This window comes from Aythya ferina, assembly GCF_964211825.1.
Source record: "Aythya ferina genome assembly, contig: HAP1_SCAFFOLD_140, whole genome shotgun sequence".
Classification (NCBI taxonomy): domain Eukaryota; kingdom Metazoa; phylum Chordata; class Aves; order Anseriformes; family Anatidae; genus Aythya; species Aythya ferina.
The window spans coordinates 180,708-190,914 of record NW_028181385.1 but is presented as its reverse complement, the minus strand read 5'-3'; positions in this window follow the sequence as shown (position 1 = coordinate 190,914).

Here is a 10,207-nt window from a genome sequence, read left to right as displayed (position 1 = left end):
ACTTGCATGTTTCTTTCAGACTTCATGATCTGTGTTTCTGTGCGCTTCACTTTGACAATGCCAATCGCAAGCGTAAGAAAAAGAAGAAAAAGGAGAAGAAAAAGAAGAAAAAGGAGAAACACCAGGAAAGCGAAAGGCTCCTTGGAACACTTAGATCCTCGTTTCCAGAAGATAACACGGGAGAAGAAGGAAGAATCCCATCCTCCAGATGGCTCTTCATGTCAGTAATGCAGAAGTGAGAGCAGTAAACAACCTTACAAGGAAGGGAAGACTTCCAGTGCAGGCGAAAGCAAGAAATACAGCTCCATCCCATCCAACAACTATACTAAAGGTAAGCGGCCGCAGCGTGTTTGAGGAATTCCTTTTATATTAATCTCGAGATTATTTCAAACAGTCTTGAAGTGCTTGATGACTTAACAGTCTGCAGATTTATTATCAAATCAAAAAAACCCCCGACTTGGTAGACTATTTTTTTCCCAGTTTTGAATGACCACTAGGAAAGAAGGCCTGAAATAAAGAGGTTAAAGGCAAATGGTTTTCATCTGGTTTGATGATGAAGTGGCAAACAAGAGGAAGAGTTGCAAGCTCCCTTCTTAAATTCAGTCCAGCCAAGTAGGAAAAGTAAATGTGGACAGCTGTATCTTGGCAAAGAAGATAGTAGGGAGCAAGGAGGTTTAGCAGTCAAGATGGAAGGTGATGCCATGAGGCTTACAGGCTAGTAATGTTCTAATGAATCACAGCCTTCCTAAAAAAAACCTGCCTGAACAATTCACGTGAATAACATACTACCTTCAGCTATTTCAGCTTCTTGCTGTACAGCTGAATGCCTTTTACGTAATGTTTGGAGAAGTAAAATCTCGGAAGAGGTTTTCATATCTTTTGCCCAGTTTGGATGATGAAGTAAATTGCCAGAGTCAGTAGATTCTGGCACTGACAAGTTTCTTCAAGCTTAAGAGCGAGTGCAATTGTTTCCAAGCATTTTTCTTTTCTGAGACAGGGAGCACCAGAAGTTGTCATCTTAAAATACGACATGGAGGGGAGGCTGGTTGTTCACACATTCTTGCCAACATTCATGCAATCTGTCCCATTATCAAGAACAAAATTAGGGACTGAACGGAGGTCTTTCAATTTCCAGTGTTGCAAAAATGGACTTTTTACGATACTAATGTCAAAAGAATCCTGAGTGTACTGGACTGGAAGTATCTCTTCTAGCTGAAAAATCAGGAAGAGCACAGAAGAAAATGCCTCTGCTCTACTGCTCTTCGGGCTTCAGTGAATTCTCTGGCCAGCAGATGGCGAACTCGTTCTTTCTAAACCAGTCCAAAGTAGAGGAAGAAAGTAAACGTCTTGCATGCATTACACAAGCGCGGGGCATGGGGATCCCTGGGCTATATACGTGAAAGAGATGTTCGTTGATAAATACAGCAGTACCCACCCCACTTGGATACACTACTTGCAAGGTAAGCAGGGTAGGAGGGCTGTGCAAAGCAATTCTGTTAAATTGAGGAATTCAAGTATTTCGTCAAGCCTAAAGATACTAATTAGTTTCCTTTTGGGGAAGGTCAGTCTTTCAAAGCAAAGAAAAAATGTCTCTTAAGCAGGATTTTCTGAATGGTGGAATCTAATCTGAAAAACGACCACTTCCACATGTTAATTATTTGCTAGTTTATTATTTTTAATTTTCTACTGTATTGAAGCTCTCAAAGAAGCTAGGGACAGACTAGGAGCAACGGAGGACTTGTTAGAGTGCCTTTTCAACCGGAATCATGTTCCTTTGAATAAATGAACAAGGATAGCTAGTGACAATTTGTGATTTAAGGAAATTGCAGATACGTGAGAGAAAGAGCAGCATTAAAGCAGTTAAATTCCTGCATTCCTAAGTGCTCTCTCTAGCAAGTTTCTGAACGCTTCTGTTCTGTGGCTAGGATTTGGTCAGCTTTGATCACTAGTAAACCAAGGATGCCGTCCAGTCAAACCTTCAAATGACTGTAACTTACCTAAGGGCAACCATTTGCTATCAAAGCAGGTAGCTTTGTCCTACTATTCTGTACAGCTCACCAATTTTAGCATAGAATTCAAATGTAGTCCGTTTAATGGGAGGGCTTTGGAAGCCGCCTTCTCCAGTCAGTTCAGCCCTGTAGTCAGAGAGCAGATCAATCCGTGTACAGGGTTGTGACTTCTCTCTTTGGAAAGAAAACCAGTGAGCCAGACAGTTCCATGTAGACTATCACAGCAGGGAATGACATTTCTTCCCTTTGTCTTTCAGATGCAGAGCTTACTGCTGGAAGCCTTCAATACTCAGACTAAACCTACCATCAAATCCGACAACCTTTTTACCATCGAAACGCAACAACTTCTTACCGTCAAACCCAACAACGTCTTATGACTTCTTACCATCAAAAACCCAACAACTTCTTACAATTTCTTACCGTCAATCCCAACGTCTTCTTACCGTCAAAACCGACTGCCTTTTACAGTCAAAACTGACTGCCTTTTACCTTCACAACCGACGATGCAACCTCATCATGTTATAAATGAAGTCTCAACTCCCTCTGAATTTAGTAACATAAAAGAATATTTATAAAAGGCAAGTAAACAGCGCTGGGTGCGTGGGGAGTCTATGCTCTACCACCATGCGCACCCAACTGTCAAACTTTCCAAATATATAGAGGACATTGCTGTTACATATTTACAAGAAACCCAAGTACGCCTATACATATGGATATCCTATCCCCGCTTCATATTAGAATTCTCTTTGTGGCGGTCCTTGTGGGTGAAAGGCTCACGGTTTCCCCATCACCATTAGCAACCTTTTGTTCCAGACTGCAGGAGCGGCTTCGACTGTCTCCCTCTTCTTCTGCACATGCTCTGCCCACCACAAGGTTCCCAAAAGCAACAAAACGGGATTGCTTTTCCCGCGTTTCATTAACCCTTGAAACCACACTAATAATATTATTATCATATAACATAAAACAATAAATGTTAACAGTTCTAACCAGCAACCCCCCCAGCAACTTCCGTGCCTTGTGCCTTAACAGAGGGGAAAACAAGCAACCCCAGACAGCAGGGCGTTGCCTCAATCCCCCTTCTTTATTTCCTCTAACCTCTTTACATTCCTGATGACCTCACCGTTAAGAGTCTGATGTTATCATCAACCAGGAGGCTTTCCGACCCCCATTGCCACATTCCCAAATCTCTCCCTTCTTTATTAATATCAGCCATTTTTCTGACACAAATTACCACTCCATATATAACAATCCCTCCTCTTCTTTTGAATGTCATTAATTCGTGTCCTGGCTTTGAATTTGGCCAAGGCCAATTGAACCATAAAAGAATGCTTTCACAATATTCTCTGTAAGATTTATAAACAAGTTTTTAGCAATGGTTGGAATCCCATAGTTAGCTCGTGTTTCAATTTCATGATTCCGCAGGGTGTATAATAATTGTACTTTTCCCAGTTAACCCTCCTTCATTATTAGCTCTTACCTCTATCCGCCATTGATAGGGGACCTCTTTCAGCTTGTAACTGGTTATCTTATTGCTTTCATTACATCGAGCATACTCTGGTTTCCATAGCATAGGTTTAACAGGCATAGTAGTGTTTGTTCCTGAATTCTTTCCCTCCGGGTGTTAACAATACATTCACTACAATTCTGAGACCAATAGCATGTAATTAGGAGAGGTCCGGTAAAGGCCATGTTACCCGGTGGTTATTACCCTAAGGGGTTGCAGCCCTTGGTAAACCTTCTTGAGCCACAGTACTGGTCCCTTCTCCGGTCTTGCCCTCTCCCTGATGCTTCTTAGGAAATGGTCCAGACTTACACACACAATGGTTCTTCTATTTGCGTTCAACTTTTCCACGAGTTAGTGGGGGCTCGATTCAAAGCAGATAACCAATCATCTAGGTAAATTTTCCCACCTATTATTTTAAATTTTTCAGGTAATTCAAGATGTTGTGGGTATCTCTACTGGAGGTGGCACTCCCCCTATGGGATTTTGGGGTCCCCCAATCCTTCTATTAGGGCCTTTATGTGAGTTTCCAATGATGGCTAATATTCTAATCAGTACAAGATTTAATATACATACAATTAGCATCCAAAGGGTAGCTATGCCCTGATATGCTTCAAGTTCTTTTAAGCTTAACTTTCGGATCTCCAGAAGTAGACTCAGCCTTCCAGGTTCCTGTTACGGGTCCCTTTACTCGTGATGCATGTGTCCACCCCTTTTCCACCGTTCTTCTAGCCGTCTCTTTCGTAGTTCAGTAAAGTCCACCTGTATTCTCTCAAATGGTCAATATGCAATTCGTCTTCCTCCAGCAGGTGCTTGCCTAATCACCTTCTTATTCACCTTTTGACATGTTAAGCATCCTTGGACGGTTTGTTTGGCTATCTCATATATTCCTACAGACCCATAAAATTTTAGAAATTGATCACTCAATGCTTTTGTTCCCCAGTGGGTTTGTAGGTGTAGCTGTAAAAGTAGACACCTAGTTTGTTCCTTTGGCAGTATTTCTCTTCCATCAGGCAGAATCCATTTTCCTTCTTTCAGTTCTGCTCCTATGGTCTTTATAATTTTTATTTCTGCTTCTGTATACTTTTTCTCTTGTGTCCCTTTTCCGTTATCCGTTTCTTGTAGGGTGAGGACTACATCATGCTTCCTAAGAGCTGCTTCCCTAGCTTCTCTATCCACTAGGTTATTCCCTCTTATGTGGAAGGCAGTTCCCTTTTGATGTCCTCTGACATGTACCACAGCAATCTCCCTAGGTCCTCTCAGTGCCTGCAATATTTGAGTAACTAAAGTTTGGTGAATCAGCCCTTTTCCCTGTGTGCCTATGAGTCCCCTTTCTTCCCAAATTTTCCCAAATGGGTGGACTATTCCATAAGCATATTTAGAGTCTGTATAAATAGTGCCACTTTTTCCTTTCAATAGTTCTAGGGCTCGTAATAATGCATAAAGTTCACGTGCTTGAGCGGACCAGGCAGCGCTGAGTGGTCCTGACTCTATTAGGACCATATCCCCATTTACGATGGCATACCCTGATCTTTTTCCATCTACTACTTTGGATGATCCATCAATAAATAATTTTTCCCCTGTTTCTAATTCTGTCTCCTCGAGATCGGGTCGGATTTTGGTTTGCAATTCAATCACTTCCACGCAGTTATGTTGTAGTTCTGTTAGGGGTTCCCCATATCGAAATTGTGCAGGGCTCTGTGCAGCAGCTATTTTTCATTCTAAATCAGGGGAGTCGATCAGGATGGCCTCATCCTTCAGCATCCTACTATCAGTTAACCATTTTTCAGCCTTCTGCTGGAGTACTCCCCTAACATTATGTGGAGTATATATCTTCAGAGGTGCCCTACAAGTGACTTTTCTAGCTTCCTCAATCAGTAAGGCAGTAGCCACAATAGCCTGGAAGCACACTGGCCACCCCCTCCTCACAGGGTCTAATAGTCTGGAACAATATCCCACAGGTTTCTTGATTCCTGCCCATTCTTGACTTAGCTGTAATTGCAACTAACATATGCAGTTTGGTTAGAAACATTTACAAATAAATAAAAGGGTCTTTGTAAATCTGGGAGGCTCAGCACTGGCGCTTCTGTTAACGTTTTCTTGATCAACCTCAACTTTTCCTCATCTTCCTCGTTCCACTTAATTTTTTCTCCAGTCAATTTTTCATATAAAAACTTTGCCTTTTCACTAAACCCTTCAATCCAGGGTCTACAATATCCCAAGAGCCCGAGCAGTTGCCTCACTTCCTTCTTCGTTTTGGGTGATGATAGGGCTAAAATCCCAGATACCCTGTCAGCATCCGATTTTTTCTTTCCTTGGCTAAGCCCATGTCCTAAGTACCTTACTTCTTTTTCCACGAATTGTAATTTAGATTTTGAGACCTTCAACCCTTTTTCCCTAAGAAATTAAGTAATTCGATAGTGGTTCTCCATGTCTCTTTTTCAGTCTCCCCAGCTATTAATAGGTCATCCACATATTGCAACAATTTCACTTCCCCCTTTACCTCAAAAAGTTGTAATAATTTTTCTGAGGTTTGGCCAAATAACTTTGGGTATTCAGTAAATCCCTGAGGAAGTACAGTCCATCTAAGCTGTTGTCGCCTTCCTGTTTCAGGGTCTTCCCATTCAAAGGCGAAGTAATTCCAAGACCCTTCACTTAATGGGCAGGCCCAGAAAGCATCCTTCAAATCTATTACACTATACCATTTATGCAGAGGTGTTAGGTGGTTCAATAAAGTATATGGGTTAGCCGCCACTGGAAATTTGGTTATGGTTCGCTGATTCACAGCCCTAAGATCCTGAACCAACCTGTATGATCCATCAGCCTTTTTTACTGGCAAAATGGGGGTATTATGTGGGGACATACATGGTTCCAGCATCCCCTTTTGGAGCAACCTGTCTATAACTGGTGTTATAAATGGCTAAATCCCCAAATAGGATTATAATCAACGTTTACAATTTATTAAAGGAATAGAAGTAAGCAAACAGTGCTGGGTGTGCCAGGAGTCTCCGCTCCACCTAGACGCACACCCGTTACATCAAGATGATGATTTTTTTTTGCTCCTAGACTAATACATATTCATTACTACTTCTAAAAAAAGCAGGGTTATTATAATTAGTTCCAGAATCTGAACCCCCCTACTGGAGCATGCGTATCAGTCTCTGGTGGTCCTTCTGGGGGTCTCTGGGGGTCTCCCATACTGAAGGCTCATAGTCTTCCTCTCAGGCTTTTTTTCTTGTCCTTCTTCTTTGTACTTCTTGGGTGCATGTCAAAAGCTTGCACAGCGTTCCCTGCAAGCTTTGTCTTGTAGCCGTCCTTCAGCTTTTCCCTTCTCCTTCATCTCCTGGCCAGATATCAGGGGCTTGCATAGTGTCCCATGCAAAAGTCGTAATAGTTAGCAGTTGTTCTGAAACCCCCGGATATCAGAGACTTCAAGGAAAAAACTTACGAATACATTTTCCTTCAAGCTCTCTATTGACAAGAATTGTTCAAACATTCCTCACACTGGTTTGAGTCCTCTTTTCCCCTCCAATGGGATAGGATATTACCTAATCCTTATTGGCTGTTGTGGATCCACTATTTCTACTACCAAGGGTTCCATATCTAATTTTTCTGAATCTCCCTCTTGGTACCATACCTGTGGGTCTATTTCTCCCTCATCTTCTTGGGTTAGGGTATATAGCTGAATTTTAAATTCTCCCCCCTGGCTCTTGATTTCCAACCCTAATCTTATTATTAAGTCCCTTCCTAATAGATTGTGCTCAGCCTCAGGCACCAGCAATAGGTCATTGAGACATAGCTTCTTTTCTGATTCTATTTCTATATTTTCCAATATAGGAACCTTAAAGGGCTCCTACTACCATGGTATTCCCCTTTCCTTCCTTAACTCCTTTTGGTAATTTTCTCATAGGTGATTTCTCTGCTCCAGTATCTACCAAAAAATACACCTCTTCCCTCTGGGGACCTATTAATAATTTTATCAAGGGCTCATTCGATGTTCGGGTCCCCAAAAGATATAGCCCCTGACACCCCTAGTCTTCCTTCAACATTTCTTCATCCTGTTTCTTTTTTCTACAGTTCCTCTGAAGATGCCCCTTTTTGCCACAATAGTAACAGATAAGGATTCTATCTTGTCCATTCCATTTATCCATGGGTTCTCTTTCACCCTGTTTTTCTCCTGATCCTTTCCTGCTTTCCTGTCCACTTTGTTTTTGACTTTCCCTTATTGCTGCCACAAAAACTTGCTTTTGCCTTCTGTTTTTCCCCATCTCTCCTCACATAGACCTTTTGTGCTTCCCTCAATAATTCTTCTAATCCTTTTTCATGCCAATCATCAAGTTTCTCCAATTTCTTTCGGATGTCTTCCCAGGATTTTGCTACCAACTGGGTTCTCAACAGTGCCCCTCCTGCAGGGGAATCAGGATCTATCCCCAAGTACATCTGAAGGCTTTTTCTCAGCCTGTCTAACCCTTCAGTTGGAGATTCGTCTCTGCACTGACACTCGTTAAAAGCTTTATTTATATTTTGTCCCCTTGGAACCGATTCCTTTATCTCTTGTATCATTATGGTCCTAAGATCCCTCATATTTTGCCTCCCCTGAGCAGCCTGATGATCCCACTTAGGGTTGGTATTTGGCCATTTCACATCCCCTGGAGGACCTCCCTGATTTTGTCTTTCCCACAGTCTCATTCCTGCTTGCCTGATCATTCCTCTTTCTTCTATAGTGAAGAGGATTCCTAATATGGACTGCATTTCTTCCCAGGTATACGTGTTTGGACCTAGGAACTGGTCCAATCTTTCGGCAACTCCTAAAGGGTCATCTAAAAGGTTTCCCATTTCCTTCTTAAAATTTCTTACATCTGACGTGTTCAAAGGAACCACTACAAACCCTATTTCCCCCTGGTGCCCCCCAAGGGGTACCTTCCTCAAAGGTGATTCAAAGATTGAAGCCGAAATTCCTTGAAGTGGTATATTCTTTATTGCAGCGCTGGATGCACGGGGGATCTCTCCACCTATCATGCATACCCAAAGCGGAAAGCAGTCTTGAATTTATACAATCAATCTATTAATGTTCTACAAGCGCCTATACATATTCATCACCTATCCCCACCTTCCCTCGTTTCTCATGCTAATTAGCTTTTTGGCACCTTGCACCTGTGTATAGCCTCCCAAGAATTGCAGGCAGGGGTCTTTGGGATGTGGGCAGTGGTCTTTGGGAGGAAGAGCCCGAGTCCTCCTCACAGTGTACTTTTCACCATTGGTCAGAATTCTGCTGGGTTGGCATGTTTCTGAATTGCAAGAGCTGGCTTTTGCTGATTCTTCTGTTTGTTGTATCTTTATCATGAATTCCAATGTTCTGTTTTGAGATTTATAGTCCTTACATCTGTTTCTCTGTCTGTCTGCCGCTTCCTTATCGGGGGATTGTCCTTGCCTCCCCAATGTCTATTGCCCTTGCCTCCCCAATGTCTCCTTAATCAATCCCCCCTTTTCTTTTCCCATGCAAATTCTTTTGCATCAGATTTATTATTCGCAGTAACACAACAAAGCAGGCATCTAAACAACATGTACACAAATATTCCTAACACCACTAGCGCAATTAGAGCAATGAAAACTTGTTTCAACCATTGGAAATTGGGCAACCAGGAGGTTAACTTATTCCATATTTCACTAAAATTCCATGAAAGATCATCTTTACTGATTTCATGTATGATCTTTGTTTGCTTCCCTATTTCTTCCAGGTCAGCAGAGATTCTTCCGCTCTGATCTACATACAGACAACAACTTGTGTTTATTACTGTACAGACTCCCCTTTGAACGGCCAATAACAAGTCTAGGGCCATCCGATTTTGTAATGCTACCTGTGATAAGCTAGATATCTCTTCTTGTTGAGCCTTTATAGCATCCGGAGTTTTGTTTTCTAACTTCTCTATAATTGCAGAAATATTAACTATTGCCTTTTCCAATTCACTCACTCCTAACCATGGGATAAACCATCGAACAAAACTATGAAAAGCGGTGGGTCTCTCTATCAACGGATTGTTAATTTGTCGTCTGATTCTCCTGATATGATCACTCAAGTAACCATCATATTGGGGACTGCTGCTCCAAGAGTGCAAGTTCCCTTCCAATTCTCGGGCAAGACCTTATGGGCTGTATCATTGCATAGCCAATACCACCCTTTTCCTTCTGGAACCGGCCAGCTGGTTGAATTTGCCCAACCGCTAGTCGTACTAATATCAATTGTTCGATCACAAGATGTCTGATTTCCCACAGAAGTAGTATTCGTATTTATACAATCCTGTTTTCCCATGCCCTTAGGCAGGTTACACCTTTGTACACATGCATAGTAAGATTCCAACGGCAGGAAGCTACTCACTTCTAGTTCCAAAACTTCTTCATATTTTCGACCCCAAGATGTGTTTTCCCACAAATTAGTCCAAGATAAATCTGCAGGCAAGGGAATCCCGATTAACGATACACTCTTATTCCCATGCTCTGGCAGATGGGTGCATACCCAACATCTCGTCTTATTAATTACTTGAGATATTGTTTGTATCAGGGACAGGTGTAAGTTCTCATCCCAAGTTGCCCACCCCAAATCCGAGAACATCACCCCCGCAATCATTAGGATCTGGAAAACCGCAGTTTTGCTGGTCCAATTGGGGTGGTGCTCCATATCCTCGCCGGGGCCTTCTTC